The sequence below is a fragment of the Ruditapes philippinarum genome, unplaced genomic scaffold (genome assembly GCF_026571515.1).
Source record: "Ruditapes philippinarum isolate M1 unplaced genomic scaffold, ASM2657151v2 ctg943_1_1_1_1, whole genome shotgun sequence".
Classification (NCBI taxonomy): Eukaryota; Metazoa; Mollusca; class Bivalvia; order Venerida; family Veneridae; genus Ruditapes; species Ruditapes philippinarum.
Genome location: NW_026857683.1, coordinates 75,927 through 93,406, shown reverse-complemented (window position 1 = coordinate 93,406; position 17,480 = coordinate 75,927).

Below are 17,480 nucleotides of genomic sequence, written 5' to 3'. Positions count from 1 at the left end.
TATAATTTTAAACAGATCTGGAAACTTAATATCGTCATATTTAGCAACAATAGAGAAATATGAAGACTGCATGCGAGTATTTTACAGGTTAAGTGCAATTCTGCTTTATCGAGGTAATTTATACGTTAACAGTTGGGACAGTTTTGATGCTGTTGAAAAATGTTGCATTGACTGTAATGAAGACATGGATTTTCGTGTCTTTACAGCAGTAAAAGGACAGTTATTAGAAAATTTAATACAGGTGTGTGTCAAAGAGCAAAGATAAGAGCAACATAATAACGCTGGGAGAGCTGCAACTATTTTATTGTTATCAATCTTATTTGAAAAACGAAATTTTTTACATATTGGCCGCAACAAAAACCACACTGAATTATGTTACACTTTTAGTTACAAGCTCCTTTCAGTTTTTCAGACACTATTGTTACAATGTATGATGTATTATTCAGACATTGAGATGTTTATTCCACCGAATATGTAGCAGCTAAGTATTACGTTTCTAGTTTATTTTTTATGTTTGCGCACATTGTAATAAAGTACGCAAAAGATATATCAAACAAAAACCCCAAAAATGCATCTTATGCGATGCGCTTGTTATTGAACAGTTGAATCAACATTTCAAATTTTCAATAAAACATAAATTATCAGTATCTTGGAAGGTCCCTTAAAAATACACTATTTCTATCAATATGTTACTTTTATAACCATACTCAATGTCATGCCAATGACCTATGTCTTGGCGTTAAAGCCGGTGTTGCAACACATGTGTCCTTACGATGACTCTGCTTAAGGTATAATTTCTAGAGATGAGATGAAATGTTTAAACTTTTCATTAATTATAATATTGAAACGGTTTTGTGAAACGATACTGAATACTGATGTTATTTTTCTATTTAACGATGAAACTTTCTACATTAATTAAAATATTAATTGAAAGTGCTCTACTCTCGATATATCATCTGCCTTCGCCTGTAGTATCTCTATTTCATACCTTCCCATCTTTCTCGGGTTAAGAAGTGCAAAATAAGCCTAATGTTCCCGTTTCCAAATAGAACACATTGTCTCTGTATTTAAAGGTCCCCAAAGGATGCTTCTACTTATCAATAGAACATGTGAGGTTAAACACGGACTTGGCTTTATTTTCATGATTACTAATTCAATGTTTTATTATGTTGAGCTGGAAAGATGAGTAGGCCTTTTTGTAAAGATCGTATTCAGCGGACGACTCGAAAGTGCAAGCGGTTTAACCCGATGAAGTTTTAATACAAACATGGAACAATACGCCTAAAAGTGAAAGCGCTTTTGCTTTATCAAGGAACGAAGAATAAATTATAGTTACATCTAGATTTTTTTTCAATGACTTGTCAATAAAATGGTGCATTTTGATGACAATCTATTTTCTTTTCTCTCTTTTTTTAAGATAAAGCCAGGTCCTATATATATTGTTTTGCTAACATTTATGTGCCAACATGATACGTGCTACAAAAAATACTTTAATTGTAGTCTATTAGAAATACAAAAAATCCAAATAACTAGATCGGATCTTAAATAAATGTATTGCCCAACGCGCGGTTTTTGATCGTTCATCCTTTCTCAAACCCTAACCATTAAGCTAAACTCCGAAATAAAGATATGTAAAATGGGATTGAAACGTATCCATGTGCCTTGCTTGGAGATTTAAACTTGTTATTTTCTTTCTAGAAGGTGAAATGCACATTTCTTATATAGGGTAATTTTCCCTATGAAATTTTAAACATTTAAACATATAACCATAAAGAACAATTTGCTAAAGAAATATTATGTTTACATTATAATTTCCGATTACAATCGCGAAGTTTCTTTCTATATATTAAAGTTTACCTTATTTTATTTACTTATTTATTTTTCTATCTATCGAGTTTATCATTAGTTCTAAATTACATAATAACAGAAACTATCCATATTAGTATGATGAAATTCAAATCATTTTACCATTTATGCCATTTGAATCAAGGAAAAGTTTACAACAATTTATATGCGTGATTTTTATGGTTTGTTTGCCTTGTTAGAATCTATTAGGAAAAAAATGTACAAATTCTCAAACAATCAGGTTTAAATTTACATACAAAATACTACCACCGTAAAACTGTACTTGATATTGGCAAATTTAAAGAAAATCTGTTTACAAAAATGTTGTGGTCTCCCTCATGTAGATTGTCGTAAGTCCTTTGAAGTGGCCGCGATATGTTTCCTTTATGAATAAATAAGACATATCTACTCAATAAAAATATAGAAAACAAAAAAGATGAAAAAGTATTTTTGATCATCAGTGAATACAATATGTATCAATACATCAATGTGTGCGGTCGATGGCGGCAGACGTCACGCGGAGCATCCATTTAATTTTCTCAAAATAGTCTTTCTGAAGATACTTCAGATTAAGGTTTTCTTTTAAACACGTTTGATTTTAATTTTTGTCAAAGTAACAATGAATAATAACTATCTATCACTTATTAGAGGTAATTACTTTCTTTGAATAAAGTACCGCCACAATGAAAAAACTAAAAGCCTCGGGGAGGGATCTACTTTTTAATCCTGATACTCACTGTTGCGGATGAATACACCGATTCAATATGGCGGTCACACGTAAAATGATGATTTCCACGGACAAGACTTATCAATTTATTTGACATCCAGCGTTCGAATTTTAATATACAAGGCCGGACATTGATGTTAAAAACATCCATTCAATTCGGAGACTAGTAGGAAGTGCCGTCAGGCGGCATTGAGACCATAATTATTCACAACACACCTTTTGAAATGATACTAGTGCCTTTGTCCGGATAACTTAAACGATTGGCATTCTAGTATGACAGGGCATTGTGAACAATGATTAATAAAAAGGAAGAAAAAAACTTGTGCTGTTATATAATGGCAATCAGTACTTTGAGTTTATTTTTCTTTTGCTATGTTCTTTTTTCATTTTATTTTTCATAAATAAAAAAAACAGCTGAACTGAATCTTTGTAATGAAGTCAACAATTGCACGACTGTAGAAACACAGTCAGGAAATATTTAACCTTCAGTCGTAGCTATTTTCCAATGTATAATGTTGAAATATTAAGTTGAAGAAAGGAGCTACGCTATTTGAACAATCTGTTTGACATGCTGAAGTCATTATACACTGTATGGACACTTGATCATGCAAATTATCACTTTGTTTGATACCAGCTTCTAAATAACAATCCCTCCTTGTCTTTACGACACATTTTGTTTCCTCTCACAAATTAAAAGTGGACAGCAGTTTTTCCTTCAAGTGGTCATTTATTTTAACGGTCACGCCGACTTTCACGGTTGACAAATAATAACGGGTTTTGACCACTTTTTTACTAACAGACGCCATTGTTTTCGATTCCAGAAGACAGTTCCGGTTCAAAGGTTAAATGAAGAGGGCGCTTTAGGTCACGTGTCATCTGCTGCAGGATGTGTCAGAATGGTGGCCTGATGGAATACTTGAAGGTTTCGCAAGCTGGACGGGAAGAAAGTCACCTCTCTATAGCATAATTATGTGATAATTTTAGGTGTTAACATTACCTAAAACAAATTAAGACCATCCCTTAAATTTATGTATCATTTTACAAAGTCAATTTGTTTCCTGTGTCAATCTGAAACACGATTCTAAAAAATCGCCATCTTGCCACAAGGTATTACTTCGAGGCCAAAGGTGAGTGTCAAATCACAAAAAGAGGAGTTATAACACCTTTTTGCTTCTAGCAAATTTAAAATAAAGTGACGTAAAGTTTAATACTCAGAAATGGAACAACATTGGTAAGAAAGTTGAACACATGGTAAAGAATGTAAAAGAAATAAAAATAAATTTATGTGGTAAAGAAATGTTAGGATTTTGAATTTAAGATACGAATTTACCTTATAACGATATCAACAGTAACAACGTCAACAAATCGTTGTATTTATTTTATTGTAGACCAACAATTTAAAGTCATTACATTTGTTTTCAAACTAACTGTTAATTTTGACAATTTTGGAAGAGCATAAACGCATAATAACCAGCAGAGACCGTATTACAATTAATGTCCTGAAAGGGTTACATAAGGTCATGGGAGCCTAGCTATTGGTCAGTTATGACTCCGGAAAGGTCAAGATATTTTAATATTACTCGAGGTTACTTCCCTTTCAAAATGACAGTTCTTCACAGAAAATATGAAATCTTTAGAGGCAGACACAATAAAACTAATAAATTTCAAATTTCAAATGGCTGTTATCATATAGTGTGTCACGTCAAATTGAGAGGCGTTACTGTTCAAAAGTCAGCTGAATGGCAAAAAAAACTGTAATAATAATAACAAATTTGATTTAACGCTTTATGGTATTAATCACTTAGTGCTGAATAAATTTAGAAAATTATGTTAAATATGAAATGTCTGTCCCTGGGAAATGAACTCACTGTATAGAATCAGGTGATCATTTATTATTAAGACAATTTTTACCACGTTCTAGAAAAAAAAATGATATTAATGTAATAAAAATAAAACGGAAAAAGGCTATATTTAAACAGTTTAAACACAAACATAATCGAGCAACTGCGATTTACTTATTTGGCGGGGAAGTTTTAGTTTCACAAATCTGACAATATAATTTTGAGATTTTGATGGTGAAGAAATGGGGAGGAGTGTAGCTTTAAGATGTATATGTCAACCACCCATCCAAGGCATCAGAAGATCAAGTCTTTTAAAGTTATAGTATACATATAAAAAAATTAAATAAATTAAAAAAAAATAATTGATGTCACATCCCATCCGCCCTGGGTTTCATTCATTGTCCTACTTTTGAACATGTTTGTTTAAAGGCACACTATGTCCAAAAAAAGGTTTTTTATTTTTCTTATACAAAAAGATACTCATTGGCCAATCACCTGAATCATATTCAGCATATGTTGCTTTCCTGATATAAGTTCAGTTATAGTGATTTAGTATTTTATATGAAAGTCAAAATACTACTTTGTTTACATTTTACTACTTTTATGATTAATAGTTTTACATTCAGTAGTACTTTCTTCAGGTAATATGCGTGTAAAATATATATGCTCTAAAATCATTTCTTAAATATTTTAAAATTCATGTTTGACCTTTCTAAATAAGAAAAAAAATATTCGTTTCTGAGGCATAATGTGCCCTTAAAAAAGAAAGAAAACCATACTATTTAAATCATTTTACTATGAAAACCATATGCGGATTGGAAAGGATATTTTAAATAATACACCAAATCAGTACAACAGCTCAAAACCACAGATGTATATCGCAGTCGTAATAGCTCGCAAAATTACTAAATATTTTACTTCAATTAAATGATATCAGAAAAAAAATGTTTGCAAAAATAAACTGTATTTTTTTCATCAGATCCGTAGTTACGATGCAAAAATGATATCTAAACGCGCAATTTCAATACAAATGTAGATTAAAAATGATCATCACTAAACAGTTTACGTATTTTTTTCTTCTTTCTTTCTTCTTTGTATATAAAAAAATGAGTCATGTAATAATCGCCTTCAATTTGTTTTGACTTCCAATTAATATGTCACCTTTAAAGATATGACTTATTGTGAATAATGTGATATCATCTTAAACCAAAAGTCACGTGACCTAATATTTTGAAAATATACGTATATAAAAGAAAGATATCATCACCAAAAAATGAAATGTAACAGGATCTTTTATTTATGACTGAAAAATTGCGGATCTAAAATACATTTTAGAGCTTTCTTAAGTTGATTTTCCCATTAGTTTTTTAGGCATATTTACTTATTTGTCTATCTATTTTATTTGAAAATCTCAATCTTATAAACCTAACAAATTTTATGAGCTTTATAAAAAATGATTATAACAATATTTTCTCATTTTAAAAATTTCAGTAATAAGACATAATTTGTTAAACTGTAAGAAATGACTCCCATGGGGATTACACCACAAGTATTTCCTATTTGATGTACCGATAATGATGATGATGATGATGATGATGATGATAATAATAATAATAATAATAATCATAATCATCATCATCATCATCATCATCATCATCATCATCATCATAATCATCATAATAATCATAATAATCATAAAAATCATTATCATATAATGATAGTAATAATAATAAAACTTAATGATAATAATAATAGTAATAAAACTTATGGTTATGATAAAAATAGCAAAAATCGTCGTCTCATCATCTTCATCATTATCATCGCCACCAACACCACCACCACCATTAAGTTTTGTACTTTTATTCTGCTCTTGATGGTTTCGAAGAATATAAAAGTGCATAGTACCACTTCAATTCACACACACATATACAAATATCAATCGTGAAATACATTTCATACACATACAAGTTACATACCAATTCATATTACAATATAACCAACACGTAAATATAATAGTATACCTATATTACATATAATATTATGTATATCTTCTTTGTTGGATAAGATGTACTCAATGTCATAATCTTTATAATTACTTGTAAATTGTCTATTTTTATGTTTATTGAAAGCTTGTTGAAAATAAGATTTTACATTATATGTGTTGTCTTTGATGCTTTGATGTTTGTCTTCATAAGCGACCTTCGTTAAATAAAGAGTTTATTATTTATAATAGGTAATAACACGTGATAAATATGATATAAACACAAACTACTCAGATCATGTGATAATGTTACAGTCTTAATCAAAAATTTGTTTGAAGTATTTTATTATCTAAAAGTGAGTGCATACATGCACTCAAGACATAAGATAAAGGTAGGAAGGAGAAATTGTTGACCTATAGAATGAATGAGTAAGGAAAAAATCATGTTTGTTCTTTATTAGTAACAAAAATCCCAAAGATACACCATTGCTTTACTCATGTTCCACTAAAATGGACTTCAAAGAAATATTAAAAGAAAATTATTAGGATGATAACGGTTAAAATTTATAAATGATAAAAAATGATTAAAAGATTGGTGAAAAAATAGTGGAATTCCTTCTGGTATTGTCTCGAGATTGATTTTTATCAACACATCTAAATATTTCTATCAGAGCTTGCTTTCTTCTGCTATGATACATACTGTGTTAGTGTCCGAAGAAAATAAAATTTGAAAACCCGACGCGGGAGACTGTCGTAAATACTTGGGCAATGTTTTAAAAGATACTTCTCTATTGCTGTAGTTCTAAAATTCAAATTAGGGAAATAAAAACCAAAATGCTTGAAATTCTTGGTGGTACTCCATCAAATTAATATTAAGGAAGACATTTATATATCCATTTCGCCTCAATAATCAGATCCAAGCGCTTTCTGATAGAGACATCTTCTGAAAGCTTCCCTATTGTCAAAACGCTTATTAACATCTGTTTAAATGAACTGTTTTAAGATGCGCCCGTATGATAGTGAGCATACCAATTTAAAAATAACCGATATCATCACAAGAAATGCAGTTTTCTTAAAAGCGTGGACATGACTTTATTGCCTTTTATTAAATTATTTTATGGAATATATTTCCATTAAAATTTATTATCGTACATGATACAGATCTTTGTAGAGAGTGGCTATTTTTGATGAGTGATCCCAAATGACCTTAACTGCGCTTTTTTGTTAGTGCACTTTGACCTTTGCAATTTCACAAAGGTCATTTCCTTAAGTGACATCTCCGGTATAAGCCGATGAAGGACGAGGGATCAGGCCAATTTTAGGCTCGAGTGATATTTTAAGACTCTTGATAAAATCATAAAAGATGAATTTCTTTTTAAGTCGGTCTAGACTAATATTTTGACATTTTTGACAACGCTACACGTTCATTTGTCATGCATGAATCCTATCTAGTCTTTTGATGCCATTTTTTCCATATTTACGATTGTTATAAAATTCAAATTTGCCAAACATTATTTTATCTGGATCACTTTCAACAAATGATCAAGAATTTAAGATATTCGGTGTTTCTAATGATAAAAGGAATCAAAGTCGTTTATCAAAAACGTATGTACAAATGTTTTAATATGTTTTCCCTTCATCTCATTTTATATGTCCGTTATTTTGTTACTTTGACGATTTGGTTTCGATAAAATAGGTAAAAGGCGCACAACAAGACCACAATCTTCATGTCTTGATTTCTTTGAAATATTAATAAAAGATGGTGAATAATTTTAAGTTTTTGATAAATAAGCCATATTTTCAAGATCTTGATTTTTGTATAAATATACATTTAGCGGGAATTCAGTCTTTAAATGGGACAAAAACGTTCCGAACTTTTCTATGTTTGTACCAAAGATGTAAAGATATTCATCCGACATGTCCAAATATTCACTTAAAGCTGCATGCAACCAGATGAGCCAAAATTTAACAAGAAAATTAAACTTGAAAAAAAATGTACTAAGATTTTAAGAAAAGAAAAATGATTTACGATTCAAGGATTAATTTACGGGCAAATATTATGTGCAATTAAGGGCTGATTTTGTAGTATTTATCACCAAATTTCTAATGCGTTACTTACGCAGTAAGGGCTATTTTTGCTTATTTTGACCTCATCTTTTGGTAATTGACGTGTATCGCAAGTACTGTTTGCAATGTGAAAATTATTTTCTTTGCTCATTTTTACTTCGTTTATTTTACTTTTAAATACATTTAAAAAAAATTTCTTTTAAGTCAGCATGAACTGGAGGCATGTTGCTTTAAACATTTTACAAAGTATGTGGTATGTGGCTGATAATAAGTTGTATTAATTGATCTAAAGAAAATTCCATGACTCATATCAAACTTCAAGAAATTATTAATTACGGTATGAACAAAAAATATTTTTTTCATGCGCAGAAGTGATAACCTTTATGTCAAAATTTGATTCTTTTAAAGCCTATATTAGAAGCACTTCAAATATCCGATAGTTATATTTTTAAAACATGACATATTTCATAGTTAAACTGACCACTGTAGGGGGCGTGTTTTGTTTTCAATATGCACGCGAGGACTTCAGTCACATTCCGACATAGCAATTAAACTTATACGTATAACACAATACAAAACATTGTCCCTTAAAGAGCTGCCATTGTTCCGTCAAGAATAAGCTTTTATTTCTACTTAATTATCTTAATTATCTATTCCAATGAAAATAAAAGAACCCAAAGTGATAAAAATCGACGTAAATATCTTGAAATTATAAGTGATGATTTTGATAAATTCACAACATTTTTTGCGTTCAAACAATCCACTGCACGTGTCAAAACTGATTAACATGAACACCCCGATCAGTTTTGAAAAGTTACTAGCGATACCCATCTTGAAATCGGTTAATCGAATCTTGATGATTCAGTGAGGACCCCAAAAAATAAAGATTATATTTAAGGTGGATGTAAATTTCTCAAAAATGCAGTTAAGCAGTCTCTTTTTATGACTTAAAAGGGATTTATACGTAAGTAAGATTTGATGCTGTGCGTGCACCGTGGCACGCGCTCCTATGAATGCATATTTCACTTTACTACAAAAGATTGAAAAAAGTCATATCAGAATAAATACAATTTGTTCAATAAAATTTAACGAAAAAATATGTTGTTTTTTTATTATAAAAGAATAAAAGAATAAATGGTTTTATTATAAAATGACCAATTCATAATTAATCGAAAGTCGGTTTGATCAACGGAGGAACAAACAACCAAACAAAAACAACCAAACAATCAAACAAACAACAAAAAAAACAACCAAACAAAAAAAAAACAACCAAACAAACAATCAAACAAAGTAAATCAAGAGAATGAATAGCTAAATGAAGGAATAAATCCTTTAATTGATTGATTGATTGATTAAATGAATGAACTGATTGATCAATGAATCCATTAATGATTCCATTTTGTAATTAATTTATTGATTGATTAATTAATTAATTAAAACATGAACGGATGAACATTTTAATTCGTGAAATATTTAATTAATAAATAATCATTATTATTGATCGATTGATTTCATTTTATGTGATGTGATTGATTGTTTAATTGACAGACTGATGGTTTGACAGAATGAATGAATGAATGAATGAATGAATGAATGAATGAATGAATGAATGAATGAATGAATGAATGAATGAATGAATGAATGAATGAAATGAAATAAACAAACATACTAAAGAATACTTGAGTGCTAACGTGGCCGAGTGGTTAACGCTTCGGACTTAAAAATCTAAATATTCCTAGCCGCGTGGTTCAAACCTCGTCAGGGGCAAGCCGTTGTTTTCATGAGCAAGAAACTTTACGCTTATCGCTTGGTACTTGTTTGTTCCACTAACGGATTCAAAGGTGTTTCAATAAGCTTATACCCTCCGTCACAACCATACTAAAATAAATTCGTATAAATTAATGAGGGAAGGAACAAAAGTATAAATACACGTACGGATTGTTTATTAATTTTCCAAGCAATTGATTTACTATCGAGAAAATAAATATAAATAGTCGTATTAATGGAAATGGTATTTTTGTGGCTAAGAGGGTAAACAACTGCCTTAAATGTGACTTTGCAACATCTATTGTGCTCCCATCAAATGTCTGTCAAACTTTTAATTAGCATCTAGAACTATAATAGAAAACAAATATGAAAGGCATTCCAGTGTATTATTTGTAAGCATACACACCAGTGCACTCAAATTGTAACAATGTCTTTCTGCACAATTAGTCACTGTACCGATCTTTCAAATATTCAAACTGGATTGTCTCCCTTAGATTACATATTACCGATGCTACAGGGAAACGACGATGAAATGTATTCAGGTTTTTTTAGTGTATGTGTTGCAGTTTGTTTGTTTATTTTTGCTGATTGTTGTTGCTATTGTTTTAAAGTATTAAAGAATTATCTGTATATAAATCTTTATACTATTTCTTTCCCATTATTGGGTCTATTTTATTTTTTCAATTACTATAGGTTTTAACAAGAATTTTAAAAATACTGGCCGGATTTATTAAATATGTCGCGTTTCTGATTTAAAAAAAATGTTGTACAAAGATGGCCCTTGAATGAAAAGGTGTTTTGGCCTGTTGATGATTCTTGTGATCAGCTTGGGCACTTGAAACAGAAATATATACAAAAGATAATTAAAAAAAATATACAAAATAATTAATTGGAAATCGTATTTTTGTGCTGTTCTTAGCACGGTTTGAGTGTAAAGCGTTGCAACACTATTCATATTTGGGTTCACTTTTCACAATTAGAATGTAATTATTCTGGCAAAATAGAGTGGGCAAATTTTGCGCACAAGCTATTGGTCTAGAAATACATAAAATGGAACATAAATGTCGAAAAAAATATTTTCAGTCCCGTCATGTCAAAAAAACTCTGTGGAGTCCCATTAATATTTAAAAATATTATTCTTAATAATGTTGATCCGTATATAAATGTGTGCATAATCTAATATATAATTATACCACTGATTTTTTCGCTTTTCCTATCCGTTATCTGCCCATGTTTCCTTCCTGTAACAAAGGTGACAGCACTTTTATCGGCAGTGTTTTCTTTCAACGTTTAAAAATCATATCTGCCGTTTATTAACAAGTCATTTAATATCATTAAAGCCTTGATTGATAAAAAAATACAACAATTTCAATTTCGGTTCGTTAAATTGACAAAAGACCGGTGGTTGTCAGGCTATTTAAAAGATAGGCAGAAACCATGCAGACGACATCGATTCTTCTATCAAATTTCATTTCCGGTTTTCATGATAACATTGCGCAGAACCTGAAGTCATAATTTATCTAATCGTTGTCATTTTAAACTAATTTTTACGAAAGTAAAGGTAAACCAAAACTTTAAGCATGTTCGTGTCGTATTAATTTCTCTATTCCTTCTAAATTTAGATGACTCTATTTCCTATCATTTTCGTGTAACCGAACTACTTGACTAGCGTCTTGATTCATACGCGGAAACTCGTTTCCGGCGGAGTGCATTGTACGGCTTCATCCGAGATAAAAATCAAGACCAATTAAATAATTTTGCTATCACTTCGGGATAATTTTGTCTATTATTTTGTTTTCATTATCTTATTGATAAATGATTATATTATTCAAATATTCTTCTGGAACAGTGAGCGAATCCGATACTTTTAGAGGTATTTAAAGAATAATTAAAGGTAAACGCTGCCGTGAGACGTCGTCTGTCGAGACAATGGACGTTCTATATCGTAGAGATTTATTAACGACTCAGAGCTAGAAAGATAACAGATAACCGATTACTTGTTTCACATAATGATTAATTTTACTTTTTTATATCGATTGTCTCTGCGCATGTCCTTTATTAGACTCTAAACTTCCTAGAGCTAAACTCCGCTATAGAACCGCACAAATATTGATACTGTTGTGCAAAAGTAATAAATTATTTTTTAAGGTATTTTCGCAAAAACATTCGTGCCATGATAGGCCACTACTGCCGAATATATGGTAGACAATTTGAATAATATCTCGTGGCTGCATGGAGGTAGAAAATTCTTTTCGGAATAAAATGATTTAATGCATCTTTAAATAATAAAAAATATTATATAAAACATGAAATTCAAGGGAACCACAAAAGAAACAATCTGGTGTACTCGAGGTTATAGAAAGAAAGAAGTAGAAGTATATTTTTAAATAAATCGTTTTATCTTGTATGTTAAAAAATGAAGAAAAAAAGGTATGTTTCCATTAAACCCCCACCCATCCCAATAGTTAAATCAACTCCTAAAAGATGTGGTTTACATTTAGATATAGTAGTGCATTCATTTCTTTATTACAAAGATAAAAAAACAACAACACGGAGGATCATTCTCTTAATAGTGAGCATATAAATGTAATTTTATTTGACATTGCCAATGTATGATTGGGGAACACATGGAAACAATCCTGTTTCACTGCCGTTTGTTTTAATTGGAGATAAATGCATCAAAATTTCGTATAATTGTACTATATTAGTCACTAAAACAATACATACATGTATGTAATTTATGTAACTAATGCAAATGTTTCTCAAAATCAAAAACACGAAAATCTATGCAAATTGCCCGATACTACATACGAAACATATGTACATTCGCGTAAAAAAAATAAGAAAAGGGTGACACGTGTCACATGCACGCCTACGTCTTAAAAATTAAACATCTATTTCACATACGATGTCAATAACAATGTACTGATCACCGTGTCTTCGTAATAAGTAAGAACTCAATTTAAAGAACCTTCCAGTGAGATGTCAATGTAATAAACACAGATTTCTACCGTTTGACGTATCTCGCAAACGTTATTGACACCGAAATCACTGAAATTGACACTAGGATCATTCGGAATCCCTCGCGCTTCCTTAATTGGTTTCCGTCTGTTTTAAGGCCATCAGAATACTGTTCATTTCGGCCAGGATTCAAATGTCATCCAATGATATTAACAGGTTAAACTGACAGATGTGATTAGGACTTAAGACGGCGCAGACGACTCGGGTCTCAATTTGATGTAATTAACATGGAACTGTGTCACGTGGACAATATCGCGAGAGATCTCGTTAAGACTGACGATTTCTGAGAATACTGAAGAGGATTCCATTGCGGTAAATTTTGTAACATTTGCATAACCCATGACAGTATTGTGATATATTTCTTGCAATTAAGGAAGCTTCCAAGTTATAAACGCTTCACACTGCTTCCTGAGCACGAAATTGTCTGCAGAAAATGCAGGATAACGTTTTTTCTCTCCCTCTTTTTTATATTGAAAAAAAAATATTTCCTTTCATTCAGATGAGTTCTAACCGATTGTGTGTTGCAGGCACTAAATATTACGATCAAATGGCGACTTTCCAGCTTCACTGTTCGATGGAGACCTCGGGTTCCAACCCGTGCATTATTTCAAGTACGAACGGGCACGGGAGTGAAACCGCTGTGATTTTATAAGCTAGCTGAAATCTTCCAATGCTTAATCCTAGGCGGGATTCGAACCTCGAGTGGCAAGTGGTTAGAAGTAAACGACCTTAACCACTCAGTCACAGACACCCTTACTGATTGTGTAGCAGGATGAGAGAAAATATGAAGTAATCAAAATCTTGTATTGCTTTATGCATGACTATCCTCCCCCTTATTATACTTTAACTTTGAAAACAAATAAATAATAGTTTTTTGTTGTTTTATTCTTTAAATGAACTGTATATCCATTATATTTTGGATATGTGTTGGAATTACGTCGCTTCAGTAATGAAACTACTTATAAAAATTAAGTTTTTTTTTGTGCGTTTATTTAAGGTCGCCGCCGGAAAGCCCATATGGGCGACCGTACACTCAAGTCGGGCCATCCTAGAGCGTCCCGCCGAGATTTTTCGTCGATTTTTTTCCCAGCTTTATTGGTGGAGGAAGACCCCAGGTGCCCCTCCGGGCATTATTTCATGCACGAGCGGGCACCTGGGTAGAACCACCGACCTTCCCTAAGCCAGCTGGATGGCTTCCTCACATGAAAGATTTCGACCCGAGTGAGGATCGAACCTACAGCGGTGAGGGACCTGTGATCTAAAAAATAAAAATTAAGGCATTGACAAATGATTATTTAAGGGTTCCTATGGGACATTTACCAATGACCAATGGTTCCGCTTTCCGCCCGGAGATTGTTAGTTTTACACGAACATCAGCTAGCAGGCATAGGAGGGGAGCTTGGTTTAAAAACCTTCTAGTGAGGATGGGGTGTAAATTGTAACCAGTTGCAGGTAGACATAATTAACATTCGTTTATTCATTTTGCACAATTTTCATTTAAACAAAAACTAATCATTTCTATAAATTGGCCCCCTAGTTTTACATCCAAATGTCATTGTACGATGATATTTCATTTAGCAACTTCAAGTCTAACTAAGGACTGCAAAATAAGTGTTAGACCGCGGTTGATGTTAAACTACGTTCATGGCTTGTGCTGAGGTTTGAAATTAGTTCACTTACGGTCTGTCGGTCTGTAAGTACATTTGAAGAGTGTCCTGTTTCACCATTCCCTTATAGTAGACCCTCGAATATCTACCTAAACTCAGTTTTAAATTCCCACAAGATCGTGCTAACATCTACGATTTCAAAGGATATATCTGAGATCACTCTCTTCAAAAAGCGCCATTTTCGAAAACTTTTTGAAAGCATCGAAAGAACACGCAATTAACAGCTTCCGATTGACAAAATGTATCTTTAATTGTAGAAGAGTGTCGAGCTTCCGGTGACAATTTACTCCTCCAAAACTAGAGAGCGACCACTTTTTAATGTCGTCTGCTGTCAATTATTATTTTCAAGCAGCTCTTCCCATTCATTAACTATGGGATGGCGAAGACTTCTTGTCTAATTATGGGAACATTGACGGACACAAATTGGTACATCCCTTCCAACACTTAAACTGTCACGTTTTGTCTTTTCTCGGAAAATCTCGGCAAAACAATCATGTTTATGTTCACTGCTTTCTGTGTGAATTGAGGCTGCAAGTCTATACATTGTAGAGATGTATGTCTTTGAATTCTATTCTGTTGAGTACATTATGCTGATGGGCTGATCGTTAGTGTCCCTATTTCTTCATTGTCGTTGTCGATATCTACATTCTATACTTGGGTCCTCGTTCATGTTGAATGGAAAAGAAAAAGAAAATAATTTGAATCAGTCCTCGAATAGAATTATGTACTGAGAAAACAAGATAGATCAGTATCCAATATGCTCCCCTCATGCTCAATTTTCTTATGACGTATAACTCATTTTATGGCGTATATTCCATATAAAGCATCAAAGCATCAAAACTCTTATGTTCATCTTAACATGTCAGCATGTTCTCTTTAGTTAGATATTGTCTGCTTTAAAAAGTTATACGTCATAGGGTATTTTATGGAAGAACATTACTGCAAAAATGAAACATAAATGGTTTCATTTCTATACCAAATATGGGACGAATTTAGAGGTTATAATGCGAGATTTTCTAGGTTTTATTAATTAATCTTCACTCTTTAAAATATTTGAACAAGTAATTGCGACTGAAAACCGGAAATTCTAAGTCTTAGCCGATTACGACATTGAATGTCATGTTTGCAGATGTCGTAAAATTGTCTTGATTTAGAACTATCTGTGATAACTCAATTTGTAATGAATTATAATCAAACAGAAGCATATGGTGACAATTTCAATGTCAATAGATAGATGACACTCTACCGCAGTACGGAGAAGAGTTATTGGACTTCTATTCTTTTTATAAAGGAAGAGATATTAGACTTTACCCAAGATCATAATCGGCAACGGATGAGAGCGGCGTCTGCTAGCCCAATATTTCCAATATACCAACAGAGGGCGCTTCTGTGGTGGCCTGCTCAGAGCTTAAGTTGTTTGGATGAGGCTAATAATAGTCGAATTATCTCATCAGTTGTTAAAAACTGACTTTTGTCAACAAATTGTATGCTCATATTCAATGTTATTAAATTTTATGTTTTATCCACTTTTTATGACGCTGCAGATTTTCATTGTTAGTGAAATCAAACAATGAAGGAGAACTCGTTGTTAATAACATCAAATAAAATCAGGGCACATCGATAGATTAACAATGTTCAAATTTGATTTTCACTTATAAGATATGAGTTACAGTTGTATTTACGAGCTACTGTGGGCAGTTTCCACGAAAAGTTAATAACAAAGCTTTCAATTTATTCGTTTCACTCTTGTTTTAAACAAACAGCAGGGGCGAATTGCACTTTTTTCTTTCTTTTTTTTTTTTCAATTTCAAAATGTCTTTGATTTCTGGCATTGCGCACTTGAGTTCAATTGTGCCACCCACTTTATCAAATATATTTAAACATTTAAGATTGCATTTAGAATATGGGTTAGATAAAAAAAGGCTTGGACAAAGCGTGACCGAGTTACTTTTTATTATTTATTTTTGGAATTAATCTAGAAATACGATTTATTTGAAATTAACTGAAAAATATGCTTAAAGTAATGTGAGATACGGTATAGCTTGTTCACATAGAGTTTTTTGACAATCTGTGCATATTAGAATTTGTATACGGTCAATAGACAAAAGACTTTGTCCACTGATCAGTGATGGACATAGTTTGGTCAATATCAGTGAACACATCAAAATATGTTCACGAGCAGTGAACATAAGTTTCTTCACAATCACCGTTCACTATCAGTGAACGTTAGTTTCTTCGCAATCACTGTTTACGATCAGTGTACGTTAGTTTCTTCGCAATCACTGTTCACGATCAGTGTACGTTAGTTTCTTCACAATCACCATTCACGATCAGTGTACGTTAGTTTGTTCACCATCACTGTTGACGATCAGTGTACGTTAGTTTGTTCACCATCACTGTTGACGATCAGTGTACGTTAGTTTGTTCACAATCATCATTCACTATCAGGGAACGTTAGTTTCTTCACAATCACTGCTGACGATCAGTGAACGTTAGTTTGTTTACCATCACCATTCACGATCAGTGAACGTTAGTTTGTTCACAATCACTGCTGACGATCAGTG